A 17,058-nucleotide genomic window follows, 5' to 3' on the forward strand; every position below is an offset into this window, starting at 1 on the left:
GGGATTGCGGGTCAAGCCTCGCTTCCATGCCGAGTCTCTATAAAAGAGCTTCCTGGTCTTGTACTCGCCGCGTCTCAATGCGGTTTGGTCCTGACCTCCCGCTCGCTACTGAATTACCTTGTCCATACTCGGTTACTCCGCTTGCCTTCCTTGTTCCCTTCCTGTTTGCCCTGCCTTCCCCTGTCCTGTTGGTCTGGTTCCTTGGTTGGGGGTCTGGCCTCCCGGGGTTGGGCTTAGTCTGGTCCTGGTCTGGAGCCTCTTGTCCCTTCCTTTTCCCTTCTTGCCGCATTAGCCCTCTCCTGCCTGCCCACCTTCCCTTGCCTGAATACTCCTCTGCCTTGTGCTTGGGTACCAGTGCCTCTACGGTGCCTTTACTCTGCCTTTTCTGCTGCCTGCAGTTGCTGCCATACTACAGTCTCGGCTGCCTTCTTCTACCATCTTCGAGAGGGTCTCCGCAGAATCACAAGCAACGCACTCAAGCTTGCTGTTAACATCTACCGACCCTCCCTGTTCAGTGCTCGCACTGTTCTGGCGCCACGTAAATCCAGGGAACTGTCCATCCGTGGCGTCAGGAATCGGACCCATTTTCAATCCTGCAAATCAGGACGGGACCTGGGCCGGTTCTTGGCGTTACCCTGTCATCTTTCGTTCTACAATCAACGTCCTGGCGACCCCGGCACGCAAGCCTTCAGGAAACACAGGTACGCAGCGTCCCCGGGATGCACATCTTGACACCAAGTCCTTCTTTCATTGCAAATTGCAAAGAAATTCCAGACACATGTCCTAAACTGTTCCCTCCACAATGAATTACAATTACGTCTGGATGTTGCTCTGTCTCCAAAGTAGCACAAAGAGGTAGCAAGTCCAACCACTTAATTTCACGTACTCCATGCCAGTGCACTTCCACATGTGGGAATCCAAGATATACAGCTACTCCACAGCTTTCTGCATGCACCTTCAACAATTGTATCCACAAGTCTCCCAAAATCCAAACAATCTGTTTTTTGAAACACACAGCCATAGCTATCTGTTCTTCTCTCAGCAAAAAGAGTATCTGAGAAACTCTCTCCTGGCACAACACACCCACTAAACTTTCCTGACCAATCCCTTTCTCTGCTCATTCTCATTTGCATGGCTCCCCAACCCAAAAATCCCCGGATGTAACACCCGATGTCCGCGGCTACCGCCATGTCCGCGGACATATCGTAACATGAACAGTCCTTCTACCATTTCCTTTTCACTTTCTGTGCCATTCCCTCATTGGATATAGCTAAGAAGTCACATGAACATCCACCAATCACATCCAAGACCTCTACATCTAACTGCATCATCATAGATCAGCACTTTAAATGTACTGTTAATCTCTCTGAGTACAAGTGTTATATCATTGGAAAGCACGTTCTACCAGAAATACTGTACATGTCTCCAAGATTTCTACTTGCAGCTGCATGCATATCCATATGCATGAACACAAACTACAGGTATGTATATTTTCTACATGTACAATTTTTATAGATTCATATAAACAGATTAACTGACTTTTAGCTTGTATAATCAATAAAATGAATTTACTGTCATTTTTCCATCTCCTAAAATCAACTGTCACTTTGAAACCTATCTGCTTTTTAATTTATTTTTACACACACATTTTCAAAGCATGTTGAACTAACATATTTAAAGTACAATATGAAAAGTTAACATACTCAAAACAAAATTGCATGCACACTGTGGGGGTCATTCATAGAATTTAGCTCACAAGTGGCGCACGTGGCTGGCGCACAGTGTGCGCGAGCGAATCTCTGTGCCAGCCGCGTGCACTAAAATCCATTTCCGCGCACAGCGTATTCATGGATTTCAGCTACCAAAACCAGCCGTGGCGCACAGTGGCGCAGCGACCCTGCAGCAGCGCCAGTTACGCCCCCAAGAACGCCCCTCGCGCAGGAAAAAGCCATCAAAATCCCCAATCCAGCGCAAAGGGCTGCGCTAAACCTGTACCAGCACGGCAAGCGGGGTATGTGTATTACTGGGTTTGGCGGGAAGTTTCACACGCAATTTCAGCAGGGTACGTGTTTTTCAGGGGTGCGCAGGAAGTTTCACACGCGATTTCAACAGGGTACGTGTATTACTGGGGTTCGCGGGAAGTTTCGCACGCGATTGGCCCTGTGCGAGCGGGGTACGTGTATTACAGGGGTGCGCGGGAAGTTTCACACGCGATTTCAGCAGGGTACATGTATTACAGGGGTGCGCGGGAAGTTTCACACGCGATTTCAGCAGGGTACGTGTATTACTGGGGTTCGCGGGAAGTTTCACACGTGATTTCAGCAGGGTACGTGTATTACTGGGGTTTGCGGGAAGTTTCACATGCAATTTCAGCAGGGTACGTGTATTACTGGGGTTCGCGGTTAGTTTCACATGCGATTGGCCCTGTGCGAGCGGGGTACGTGTATTACAGGGGTGTGCGGGAAGTTTCACACGCGATTTCAGCAGGGTACGTGTATTACTGGGGTTTGCGGGAAGTTTCACACGCAATTTCAGCAGGGTACGTGTATTTCAGGGGTGCGCGGGAAGTTTCACACGTGATTTCAATAGGGTACGTGTATTACTGGGGTTCGCGGGAAGTATCACACGCGATTGGCCCTGTGCGAGCGGGGTACGTGTATTTCAGGGGTGCATGGGAAGTTTCACACGTGATTTCAGCAGGGAACGTGTATTACTGGGGTTCGCGGGAAGTTTCACACGCGATTGGCCCTGTGCGAGCGGGGTACGTGTGTTACAGGGGTGCGCGGGAAGATTCACACGCAATTTCAGCAGGGTACGTGTATTACTGGTGTTCGCGGGAAGTTTCACATGTGATTTCAGCAGGGTACGTGTATTACTGGGGTTCGCGGGAAGTTTCACATGCGATTTCAGCAGGGTACGTGTATTACTGGCGTTCGCGGGAAGTTTCACACGCGATTTCAGCAGGCTACGTGTATTTCGGGGTTGCCGGGGAGTCATACACGTGTATTTGGCATTGTGGGTCCTCCCAGGTGTTCCCTGTACACCCTCCATGGCCCCTGCAGGCAGCCCACACCACAGGGGACTACCCTGCACCCCTGGTCATGTCCCGCAGGCAGCCCATCCAACATGGGCATGCCCCCCAGCAAAGGCACATGTCTCCTTGCACTACTGATCACCAACTCATGTCCCCTTGCACTCCACCCCCCAGCAGTGTGGGGCACCTGCCAGCAGGCCCCCACTCATGTCCCACTCATGTCCCCCTGCACCCCCACTCCTCAGCAGTGTGGGGCACATGCCAGCAGGCCCCCACTCATGTCCCACTCATGTCCCCTTGCACCCCCACCCCCCAGCAGTGTGGGGCACCTGCCAGCAGGCCCCCACTCATGTCCCACTCATGTCCCCTTGCACCCCCACCCCCCAGCAGTGTGGGGCACCTGCCAGCAGGCCCCCACTCATGTCCCACTCATGTCCCCTTGCACCCCCACCCCCCAGCAGTGTGCGGCACCTGCCAGCAGGCCCCCACTCATGTCCCACTCATGTCCCCTTGCACCCCCACCCCCCAGCAGTGTGGGGCACCTGCCAGCAGGGCCCCACTCATGTCCCACTCATGTCCCCCTGCACCCCCACTCCTCAGCAGTGTGGGGCACATGCCAGCAGGCCCCCACTCATGTCCCACTCATGTCCCCTTGCACCCCCACCACCCAGCAGTGTGGGGCACCTGCCAGCAGGGCCCCACTCATGTCCCACTCATGTCCCCCTGCACCCCCACTCCTCAGCAGTGTGGGGCACATGCTAGTAGGCCCCCACTCATGTCCCCCAAACACCACGCCATGACCATACAGACCCATGGCCCTAATGCCAACCCAAATCCCACCCCTCCACCCCCCAGTGCAAACACCCAACGAATCACTGCACCCACTCCCTAGTAAATCACCCATTCCATGATAGTCTGAAAAGAACCAGCATGCCCATCAGCAAATGTACTACAGAGCCACACAGTTGCAACACACGACTGTGCCAATGCTCATGGAGACATGCACCAAAATCATCACTGTACACCACACCAATAATGTTGAATAAAGAAATGTGTTAAAAAGTATAACAAATGTCAAAATGAAAAGCACACATGCAAATGAAGAAATAATATTTGAAATAAGAAAAAGAAAGTCAAATCCAAGCAAGAAAAGAAATCCAAAACATGAAAAAAATAAGTGGTGCATCCCCAAAGTCCATAGAACGAAATCCAAAGATGGAAAGCATAAAAAAACATTACTCCATGTGAATATGACTAAAAGAAAGTATATACATGTCCTGAAAATTGAAAACAAAGTCTGAAGGGTCCATTGTCCCAAAAGCAAATGAAACCTACCATGAACCCTATCCAAAATACAACTATATACAAAAAGTGGAGCAAAGTCCATGGACTCCAAATCATAATAATAAAGAAATGAAACCTAAACCTAAATAACTATATACAAAGGCGGCGGGCTAGTCTGACGGCTCACTGGTTGATGTCATAGGCCAGGGCATCATCGAACTCCTGTTCAATGGATTGGAGGCGGGCATGTTCCCTGGCCCGGAGGTCTTGCAGGGATAAGGCGGTGTCCAGCTCCAACTCCCTGTGAATACCCTTGAGGCACTCAGCCCGCCTCAGCGCCCTCCGCATGGAGTTCTCCGCCCTGACCATTGTGAGCCGTTCCTCCTCCGCCCACCGACTCTCCGCACCGATCTGCTAGCCCAACCGCTCCCACACGGAAGACACTCCCATTCCAGGGTTCTCCTGCCCTCCGGCCGATGCCTGCCCCCCTGATGTTGATGGCCCCGAGCCATGATGCCTCCCACGTCGAGCCTGCCGCTGCCTCCGATGCAACTGCCTCTGCCAGCACGACGGCATCCAGGCTGATGGAATCCACCGACGCCGTTGTGCACGTGCCCTGCCCAATGATGCCGTCACATCCTCCATCTGCTGGGGTCCAGTTGCTGGTGTGTCCACCCCTGCTGGACCTCCGACTTCCAACTGTGGCAGGGATGGGATCCCCACCAAGTTGGCTGCGTTGGTCGGGGCAGGTCCACAGGGGGCCCTGGTGGCATCTGGGCCGGAAGACGGCATGGAGAACGACTGGCGCATAGCCTCCACAGAGGAGGAGAGGGTCGCCAGAGTGGCCGACACATGTACAAAACCCCCCACCATGGCCGCTCCCAACTGGGCCACGTTGGTACGGTGCTCTTCGTGATGACGTGCGTGCTCCCTGCGGGAAGCACGCACGTCATCACGAATGTGACGCGTGCGCAACGCGACACCAATCAGGACCTTCTCCATACAGCCAGGGGTCCCCTCATCCGCAGGTGGAGGGGAGTCAGATGACATGGACATCCCCCCAACCTGCGGACGGGCCTGGGATGGGGCATCCCTGCTGGTGCATGGTGGTGCAGTCACAGTGTCAGGGACAGTGACATGCACAGGCCCCTCCACGGCGACCTGTGCTGCCTCCTGCCCCTGGACTGCAGCACTTGCACCAGCAGGGATGCCCCTACCAGGCCCCATGTGCGGCTCAGTAGCGGCTCCTCCTCCTCTGTGGAAACCACCAACCTGGATGGCTCCACACCATCTTCCGCCATTGCAAGCCCCTGTGGGGGTTCACCCACCCCTTCTGCTGCAGCCGTGGGGGCATCCCCGCCACTTTGCTCCACAGTGCCGTCTCCGCCCTCTTCTTCATTTGGCGCTGTGTAGAGGGAGACATAGAACACAAGCATCAGGGTACTGTACAATGGTCCCCTAGACAGGAAGCAATAGCAGATGAGTGGCACTGTCAAAGATCACTTCCATCATGTCCCTCCACAACACATGGGTCAGTGTAGGCAAAACACATGCAGTAACAGGCATGGCGCATGCTATGGACATTAACATACATGTCCAAGGGACTCTTGAAACATAGAAATGTTGTTTTGGAACTCACATGCATCATGGGTCATGCCTATCACATGCACACACTTGACCGTAGTTTCATCCATCTGGCCTCGTACACCCCAGACACAGTGGATGCAAGGATAACTAGGCTGCATCAGTGAATCTGAATATTGTCACAGACATGTGTCATGCATCCATGGCATTCACAAGTCACAGACAGGCAGGTCAGACACACAGACATGGACACCATACATGTACATGGCATCAGCACCCATCCCTCACCCCCACCCATGTCCAGGAACAGAGACTGGCATGCTCTCATGTGTCCATTCCGCATAGGGTTCCCCATGTTGCATTTAAACACATGCACCAACCGTGTGGTTCACACATTACTGGTCTCACATGCATGACCATGATGTCCCTGCACACACACATGCATACATGGCCTATGTCACACATACAGGCAAGTATCAGACAACCAGCACGCTGCAACATGCCCTCTCTCACACAGCAATGCTTGGCCACTTACCGCTCGACTCCAGATGGGTCTGCCTCTCAAGGATCTGGGCATGGAGAGCTGGGCGTACGCATTCCAGGACCCTCATCTGGATGGTACTCATGCTGCCCCGGCCCCCCTCCACGAGGCACCGGGCCTTTATGAGGGTCCTGGACCTCAAGTCCTCCCAGCGCTTCTTGACTTGCTTGATGTTGCGGGTTGCCACCCCCTCCGCGTTGATGGCAAAGACAAAGTCGTCCCAGATCCTGTCCCGTCTATCCTTGTCGGCGCGTGATGATCCGAAGAGGGCCTCATAATGCCCCAGGACAAGCTCCACCAGGACACCAACTTCCTTCTGACTGAAGCTGGTGGCCCTCTGCCCCTCTGGCTGGGGGTCGCCAGTGGTCTCAGATGGTGTTTGCCCTGACATGGCGACCCACGAGGCAGGCGTGGGTGGGCAACTGGGTCCTGGGGCTGGGCTGTGGAGTGATGGTATCCCAGTCGGGAGTCTTCTGTTCCAGCAGGGGTGGGCACCGCAACTGGACCCCTGCAGATGGCTGATGTGCAGGCACCAAATGGCAGGGCACGAGGGCAGCAGGCAGTCAGGCAGCAGCAGATGGCAGGTGGGAGCGTGCTTGGGGCTCTGGGGGGCAGTGATTCGGCCTTTTGGACAGGAGCGTGGACTTCCGTGTGTTTTCGCATGGCCAGCTTGATATGGAGTGATTTGGCACGTGAAAAAATTGCACGTCAGCGTGTAATTCGAGGAAAGGCCCTTAGTGCGTAAGCGCGTCTGCACGCATACGCAATTTCATTGGACCAAAGGCCATTAGCGCGTAAGCGCGTCTGTGACGTATTGCGCACAGGCGTTGCCCTGGCAGGGCTTGAAGATCCCACATGGATTTCTATTGCTCTGTACGTGCTTTCCGTGGGGTGCGGTGCGTGTGTTTTCCAGGCGTTGGGGTTCACACGCTATTACTTCACAGCGGGTGGGTGTTGGCTACACGTTCTTCTACATGCAGATGATGAGTGGTACCCCGCTCGCCCAAGGCCTATTGCATGTGAAACCTCCCGCGCACCCCCGAAATACACGTACCCAGCTCAATCGTGTGTGAAACTTCCCACGTACCCCCGAAATACACGTACCCCGCTCAATTGCGTGTGAAACTTCCCGCGCAGCCCCGAAATACACGTACCCCGCTCAATCGCGTGTGAAACTTCCCGCGCACCCCCGAAATACACGTGCCCCGCTCAATCGCGTCTGAAACTTCCCGCACACCCCCGAAATACACGTACCCCGCTCAATCGCATGTGAAGCTTCCCGTGCACCCCCGAAATACACGTGCCCTGCTCAATCGCGTGTGAAACTTCCCGCGCACCCCCAAAATACACGTACCCCACTCAATCGCGTGTGAAACTTCCCAGGCACCCCCGAAATACACGTACCCCACTCAATCGCACGTGAAACTTCCCGCGCACCCCCGAAATACACGTACCCCACTCAATCGCATGTGAAACTTCCCGCGCACCCCCGAAATACATGTGTCCCGCTCGCACAGGCCCAATCGCATTATGGGACATTCATCATTGCTGTATATTGCCACTTTTGTAATGCGCAGGGACGCTACCACCTGCCTTTGTGTGGCGGACGTGTTTCGGCTTGTGCGTGTCTTTGGCTGTGCGCGGCTTTGCCCTATTCGATTCCATGAATACGTGTGGTTTGAGTGCGTGTGGGTGGGCGTTCCGTCTGCTTCCCTGCAGTACATCCCCAGTTACGCCCTTATTTTTGCACATTGTTCCCCATTCCGCGCGTTACGCCCCGTGTTCCGCCCACTTTCTGGTGTATGCGCCGAGGTTGTGTGCTTTCACTGTGTGCGTCGCGCACGCCGTTTGGGATGTTGCAGTGAGGTGTGCGCCATGCACGGGTTTGGCGCACATCCCGAGGAAAACACGCGCAGGGACTTCCATGAATCGGCCCCTGTTTTTTCGTGCTTGCGCCTGCTTTCGCCAAGATTTTCGGCGCACGTTTGTTCCATGAATCGGCCCCTGTATGTTCAAAAATCAAACAACAATACTTGTACAAAAATGTAAACATTTATTTACTTATATTTATATACCGCGCAAGCAGCCCATGGCATTGAGGCGCTGTTACTTACAAGAGCTTAGTTACAGAAATAGTGGTATTCAGTGGTACATTATGAATTCCACAAGGCATACAAATGATATTTTGGTTGGTACAGTTAGTCATTACAATACAGTTTATGCATTAAGAACATATGATATGTATTCAACTAGTGCGACGCATCTTATGTGAATAAGATAGTTTTCATGATTTTGAGGAAGGCGCTGAGGGTCAATGTAAATTAAAAAATCAATGTCTAAATTAAAAACAATCCTATATACAAACAAAATTCCTTATTTGTTTCCTTTACAATTGCAGTGAAGACCATTCTCCTGAAAAGAAGCAGCCGAATTTGAAGTTCAACTAAGAAGAAACCTGCTCATTTAAAAAAAAAAAGTAAGTTGAATACCACCGTATTATTTGTACTATTATTCAAACACACTGTAAGGTTAATTCATGCTAATTACTTGTCTAAAAATAGAGATTGTGCACCATTCTGTCTACAAATCCCCATTTCTTAAACAGAGATTTACAGGCAGAATGACGAACAATTTCTTAGTTTTCGACACACAAATAACCCAACTCAACCCCTAGAATTTTCATATTATAGAACAAACAACTGTTTAATTCTATACCATTAGATTTACTATTTCTACTTCTCCACACCACCAGCTTACTTTCTACTATCATCTGAACCCCAGTTTAGTAGCACATAAATTCAAGAATAGGCATCCCAACTAGTTGTAGTTGCCCAATGCACAGTCACACACCATTAAATACATCTTTGTTATCTTACTCACACACTCATTCAAACAGCACACATCATTAAGAACACCCCAACCCATACCTTCTTTATTTTTTTCAACAGACCCTAAAGAATGCCTACCAAAAATCAAGTCCGTAGAAAGCAACGCAGAAACAGAGCAAATGAAAAGAGAAGTGTCCAAAACAAGCATCCGTCTCTAGCAGAATTTGTAAAAAAAAGTTAAAACAAAACAGCTAATACAGTCATTTAGCGAAACAAAACAAGCTTCAAGTACAGAAACGTTGCCTCCTCTATCAAAATGTAAAACAAACCACAAAACAATTAACAAAAAATCAGCTACAACTACAGATGAAACTGCTCCTATAAATCTTGATATAGTGCAAACTAAGCATACCAAAAAAAGTATTTCAGCAAAAATGTTCCATCTCAGAGTCCTGCAAAATCTTATAAAAACAGGAGAGAAATCAAACTCAACCCTTAAAACCTATTGTAGGAAATTAATCTTAGAAGCGTTGATAGACAGTGCAGTCCTACTCAAAAGAAACTTATTTATTTTAGTGTTAAACAAAATGAAACCACTAACAAAACTAATGACTAAATTACAAAAAAGACTTCTCATTGAACAAAAATGTCAATGGAAATAACTTCTTAAGTATCTGTGGAGGTGAATGGAGTCACACTACAAGCACAGAACCATACTTTTATGAAGAAGCATACAAACAAAAGCAAACAAATACAATTGCCATACATAGCAGTGGCCGAGGTTATTAAAAAGTTAATAATACCATAATGGAACAAGAAATACTACTTACAAAAATATCCCCAGAAAACTTAGAATTACCTCTCCATTCAACTGAATCAGAGTGTCTAGTATACAAATGGCCATGCACGTCAATGTGTAACATTCCCAAAGAATCTTTCAAGTCTTTACGCCAATTCCTCAATCAATATGTAAAAGGCAAAGACAAAATGAAAATTAAACTACTGCAACATATGGATACCTGTCCAGTGCGCAAGTACACAGGACTACAAGGACATTCATTGGCCTGCATTTCAGGACCTACTTGCAAAACCACCTTCCATTATATCAAAATGATATCAACACATCATTCAACTATAAGAAATCTAGTCTATAAACTGTACTATGCTAAAAGTCCTGCTTTAGCACTAGCCAATTTAAATAACATTTTTCTACATGTTACAGCAAAAGACCTACTTGAAGAAATCGACTATATCCAGAAAAAATATTTTGCATGTGAAAGCCACTTACAGAATGAAATAGCTTTAAAGCAAGTTAGCAACAATTCTATGCATGGCAACCTTCTACTACACACATACAAAAGCGAAATACTGAAATTTAAAATAACAAACCATGTGTGTGTATGTTGCCGTAGAACTTTCTATAAAAGTAACACAAAAACTGTAGACCTAACATATAAAATAGAAAACAATGAAGATTCTAAATGGTTTGAATTAGCTCTCTACCTTATAGCAGAAAACAAATACGAAATAACTGACCCCTTAATACTTTGCAGTTACTGCACTACAAAACTTGACAACAACCAAACTCCTTCATGTGCTATCACAAATAATTTGGAATTATTTCCACTACCAAAACCCCTTCAACAACTCAATTATTATGAGAGCATCATAATTCAAACAGTGCACCCCTTTCAAGCAATAATACGCCTTCAACCAAAAACAGCAAAATTACCTCCCTCTGAATTCGTGAAAGGTATTCGTGGAAAAGTAGTGTATTTACCATTAGATCTAAAAGAAAATGTGCACACTCTAGGAGTGCAACGTCCAATGGAGCAATCTTTAATTATCTTACTAAATGGTGTACCTACAAAAGACAAAAAGATTCAGCAACAACTGGTAGATGTACATAAAGTTAGACAAGCTTTGCAATATCTAAAAGACAATAATGAATACTACAAAGAAATTAATATTGAAGAAAACTTGGATACCACTGAAATAATTCAAGAGACACAAGAAGCTTGTCAATTTGAGCTCCTAGATCCCGCTACAATGATATGATATGATATGATTTGATATTTTATTTGTATCGCGCTCATGCACAAGTGTTTCAGAGCGCGACTAGGCAAGGGAGGGGACAAGGGAGAACACAGCACAACATAAAAACGATCTTGCTAGGCCCAGTGACATTGAGAACGCGCAAGTGCATGGGAAAGGGAAAAGGGAAAAAGTGCAAAGAAGGGGGAGAGTGGAAAGTGCAGAAGCCGAGGAGCGCAGATAAATAAAATAAATAGAAAATTGAGGCAAACTGTGGTAGTGCAACCAGCAAGTGGCAAGTGCTGTGTTTAAGGCAGCAGACTGGGTAAGTCTGAATAAGTGCAGAAAAAGAAGACAAATGGGGGGGGGGCTGTATGGGTGCAGATACAGTCCCCAGTGCAAGTGGTGGCCAGGAGGCAGTGCAGGAAGGTGGCAGGGTGAGCAGGTACCTGGGCCCAGGGGACAGAGGGTGGCCAGGTGCACGTGCCAAGAGAGCAGATCAGCAGGGGAGAAGGGGAGCGAAGGCAGAAGCAAAGGGGAAGGTTTTGAGGTGCTTCCGGAACCGGAGATGGTTCTCCTCAAGTTTTAGAGTGGCAGGGAGGCTGCTCCAGAGGGAGGCCCCAGCCGAAGATAGAGATCTACCCCCAGCTTGTTTCTTTGAAAAACGACTGACCCTGAGGGAGTTAGAGGTAGAGGAGCGAAGAGCTCGAGAGGGGAGGTATTTGCGGAGGGATAGCTGAAGGTATTTTGGACCCAGGCCCCAGAAAGCCTTGTGGACAATGCAGAGGGTTTTGAATTAAATCCTTGCATCCACTGGGAGCCAATGGAGAGATTTCAAAGCTGGAGAGATACGATCCCAGGGCTTGAGGCCAAGGACAAGAGATGACGCCAAGGTTCTTAGCCTCGCAGGTAGGGGTAGGAGGAGGGCCAAAGGAGGCCGGCCAGAGAGTGAGGGAAAAGGATGGAGATGGTGTGCCGACAAGGAGGATCTCTGTCTTGCTGGCATTCGGACAAAGATCATTGGTGGCACACCAATTTTGAATGGCAGTTAGGCAGTCAGAGATGAGAGAGGGAGAGGAGGTGGCCGAGGACAGCCGGAAAATGAGTTGAGTGTCATTAGCGTAGCACTGGAAATTTGAGCAGAAAATGGCAATGCAGTGAGCGAGAGTTGCCAGGTATTGGTTGAAAAGCCAGGGTGAGAGGTTATACCCCTGGGGAACCCCACAGGTGGAGAGGAAGATAGATGATAGGAAAGACCCCAGTTGGACCTGGGAGGGTCAATCAGAGAGGAAAGAGGTCAGCCAGGCCAGAGTCTGATCAGTGATACCCAGATTATCACGGAGATGGTTGAGCAGGATGGTGTGATTGACCGTGTCGAAGGCAGAAGAGAGATCAAGAAGGATGAGTACAGAGGGAATGTTAGAATCAAGGTTGGAGAGCAGATCTTCATGGATAGTGAGGAGAGCAGTTTCCATGCTTCTGGCCGCTCTGAAGCCAAACTGGTGGTCATGGAGACAAACAACAGAATCTGAATGAAGGTTAAGCTGAGAGATGGCCAGCTTTTCCAGGGGTTTGCCCAGAAAGGGGGTAATGGAAATTGGGCGATAGTTTGCCGGACAGGAAGGATCAGCTGTGGGTTTCTTGAGAAGAGAATGCACAAGGGAGTGTTTCAGAGGAGAGGGGAAGGATCCTGAGGCGAACAAGTGGTTGCAAAAACCAGCAAAGGCAGGAGCGAGGGTGTCAATGTGGTCCTTGATGGTTTTGGAGGAACAGGGATGAACCTGTTTTGACAAGACTTTCATAGATCGGATTTGTCTAGCGACCTCATCAGGGGAGAAAATAGGAAAGGAAGAGAAGGATGATGGGGGGGTGCTTAAAGGGAGGTCTCCAAGCACAGACTGAGAGGGAATAGGAGGGGGGTGGAGGCGAGGGTGGACAGGACAGGATGTCCTGGGTTTTAGAGATAAAGTGCAAGGCAAGGGCATTGCAGAGAGCCTGGGAGGCAAAAGGAGGGGAGGAGACTGCTGCAGGGTTTGCAAGCTCCTTGCAGATTTTAAAGAGTTCGGCCGAGTTGTTGGATGCTGCAGAGACATGGGCTTGAATGTGGGCTCTCTTCTTAGTGCGGACAGAGAGTCGGTATTGCCTTTGGAGCAGGCGACAGGCTAGTTTGTCAGAGAATGAGCAAGAAGACCTCCATTTCCTCTCAGCCACCCTACGCTTACGTTTAAGTGTAGCTAGGTCGGAATCATACCAGGAATTGCACTTGGCTTTGGACTTCAAGCGGATCCTCATGACAGGGGCAAGAGCATCAAGAGTATCAGAGGTGGAAGAGTAGAGAAGGGACAGTGTGTCGGGGTGTGAGTCAGCCAGGGGAGGATGAGGGGGAGAGATGGTGGCAGCGAAAGCCTGAGCTGACACACGCTTCATAGGTCGGATGTCCGAGAAGGTAAGTGGAAGTGTTGGGGTGTGGTGGCTTGGGGAGAAGAGAGTGAGAGATGGGAGGAGAGGAGGCAGTGGTCACTCCAGGAGAGAGAAGTGGTCAGAGGAATAGAGAGTGGGAGGCCAGGGGAGATCAAGACATCAAGTGTGTGTCCTGCAGAGTGTGTCGGGCCAGAGGGGAGGATAGAGAGGGAGAGGGTATCGCAGAGGTTGCGAAAGAGCAGCGATGAGGGACAGTGAGAATCGAGGTGAATGTTGAGGTCACCAAGGAGGAGGAGTTGAGTGGTTTAGGCCAGGAGGGAGGAGGAGAGGTCGGCCCACTCAGAGAGAAAAGAGGTGGCCAGGGGGCCGGTAGAGAGTAGCAACAGTAAGAGAGTGGCTAGGAGACAGTGAGAGCCTGCAGACAAGGCATTCAAAAGAGGATTAAATCTGAATGGGAATGATAGTGGCAGGAATCCACTCAGGAAAGATCAGGGCTACGCCCCTCCAGGTCGAGTGGATCTGGGTGCGGAGAGGATCTTGTAGCCCTCAGGGAGTAGAGTGTCAAGGCTTGTGACAGAGCTAGCCGTGAACCATGTCTCCGTAAGACCGAGGAAATCAAGGTCCAGTTTTTCAAGGAGGTGGCAGATGTCAGAGGCGTGTTTGACAGCAGAGCGAGAGTTGAGAGTGGCAAGATGAAGAAGGTTGCTGGCCTTAAAGACCTTCCGGGGAGGGGTACAAAGCAGAGGTACGCCCTGCAGAGTTGTGGAGGTAGCCAGAAGAGTGGCAGAGGAGGAGGAAAAAGTGGGTAAGGTAGCCAGGGAGTGAGAGGAGGGGACAGCTGAAGATGAGAGGAAGTTTATGAGGCGAGGGAAACGCCTATCGAAGAGGAGGCAATAGGCCTGAGGACCTTGGACCATGACAGTGCCATTTAGGTAGACATTAAGGATGACTCTGGAGGAGTCAAAAGAAGCCATGAGGACATCCCAGCGAGTGCCACCATTAATGGGAGAGGAGGAGACAGGACAAAACACAGAGATCATATGGGGGGTCCATAGATCCGGCGAAGGAACAAAAAAGAGGATGTCGGTGAGGGTCTGTCTGGAAGAGGCGCTGGTATAGGTATCAGCGATGGGGAGTCCAGGGTTGGAGGCCAAGATATCCTTTTTAAATTTCTTTTTTCCAGACTTAGTGAGAAGGGAAGGGCAGTTGATAGAGAAGCAGTTGGAATAGATGGGAGAAACAGAAAGCGCCATGAGTGGAAATGAGAAGAGGCAGAGGGAGGAGTAAGCAAGTAAAGCAGTATTGAACAGTCACTGGGCTAGCAGGTTACAATCAATGGCCAAAAGTTAAATGCAGAAATACACTGAAGTTGAACTTTCAAGTAAATGCAAAAATACACTGAAGTTGAACTTTCAAGTAAATGCAAAAATACACCCAAGTTTGACTTTCAAGTAAATGCAAGAATACACCCAAGTTTGTCTTTCAAGTAAATGCAAGAATACACCCAAGTCTGACTTTCAAGTAAATGCAAGAATACACCCAAGTTTGACTTTCAAGTAAATGCAGAAATACACTGAAGTTGAACTTTCAAGTAAATGCAAAAATACACCCAGGTTTGACTTTCAAGTAAATGCAAGAATACACCCAATTTTGTCTTTCAAGTAAGTGCAAGAATACACCGAAGTCTGACTTTCAAGTAAATGCAAGAATACACCCAAGTTTGACTTTCAAGTAAATGCAAGAATACACCGAAGTTTGACTTTCAAGTAAATGCAAAAATACACCCAAGTTTGACTTAAAAGTTAAATGGTAGACCAGTAGTTAAGGAATTTAGAGGGGTAGTCAGATGGTAGAGGTGACTATAGATAAGCTTCACATGAGAGCATGACAGGAAGAGTTGAGTACCCTCTGAGAAGGGAGTACCGGTAAATCAAGGAGGGAACTAACCCAAACAGAATATGGTAAGAGAGTCATGGCAGTCCAATAGTCCAGGGAAGCAGCCTCAGTGACAATGAGGGTTTGGCTGTTGCAGAATCTCATGATGCAGCCTGTGAAGCAGACAGAGAAGCTGACAGGGACCTTAGAAAGTAGACCTTTGAAACAGGGGCCGGCTGAAGCCTGCCCGACCCCCAATTGGCTTGAAAACAAAGCCAACAGCCAATCACTGCAGACGATGGAGGCAAGCACTTTAGATACACAGCCAGCCTCATGCAAACAAGGAGGCTAGGCAGCCATGATGTAAAACCTCAAACACACTGTGAGGCAGCAGGAAACATCCATTTCATTGAAATGAGTCAGTGCAATTTAAAGCAGCAGAAGGTTAGAACGCACTGCCAATTTGCACAGTGTAATTTCTGAAATTAAATTGGTTTGCCAAGTGAATAAAAATGTTTTTTTTTCCTGATTTTTCATTTTTCTTTGCTTAAAGCTTTTTTTTCGTTTCTGGTGCTGCAGGGACCATGGCAATGCACCTACTTGGTGCAAAAAGCATCCGTGGGCCCAACAGATCAGGAAACTTAGGAAGGGTGGGAGCTTCAGAAAGACCTCAAGCTCCGTAGGATGTAGAAGGCAGAAAGCAGGGAAAATCACTGGGCCATGGAGAGGGGGGCCGGATACAGCCTGCCCGACCCCCGATTGGCTTGAAAACAAAGCCAACAGCCAATCACTGCAGACAATGGAGGGAGGTAGTCAATATCCAATACTTAAGACCATTATACAATTCACCCCTTGCATTCTAATGAAACCGTAGAAGATGCATTGGAAGCGTACCAAATGCGTCAAACAAAAGGATCACCAATCAGCATATGGGAAAAAAGTATAGAAGCACATGCTTTTCCTCTACTTTTTCCTACTGGCAACGGAGGAAGGTACAATGATAGACCTATTCAAATAACAGCATCAGAATATCGCTCATTACGGATGTATTCTGAAGTTCCCAGATTTAGACAAAATGTGGAATACATATTCCACCTACTCTTTGAAAGTGAACTAGAAACTTTATGTTACGGAGTTGCACACACATTAAAATCAGGATCCCACTTTCAAAATATGTCAGCTACACAATTATTACAAAAAGTGCAACAAAAAGATGAGGTTTTACAATCAAATATTACAAATCTATTAGCAAATATGCGTGCTACTAAAGAATACTGGTTTCAACGTCACGGAGATGTACGTTGTATGATAAGAAACCTTGGCCCACCCACTTGGTTTGTTACATTAAGTTGTGCAGAATATGCATGGGAAGATTTGCATGATTTCCTACGCATATCAAACAAAAACAAAACAAACACAGATATACGAACTAACACCTGGAGAACTTTGTTCTCTAG

This window comes from Ambystoma mexicanum, chromosome 1q (genome assembly GCF_040938575.1).
Source record: "Ambystoma mexicanum isolate Mex_15411 chromosome 1q, UKY_AmexF1_1, whole genome shotgun sequence".
In the NCBI taxonomy this organism is placed as follows: domain Eukaryota; kingdom Metazoa; phylum Chordata; class Amphibia; order Caudata; family Ambystomatidae; genus Ambystoma; species Ambystoma mexicanum.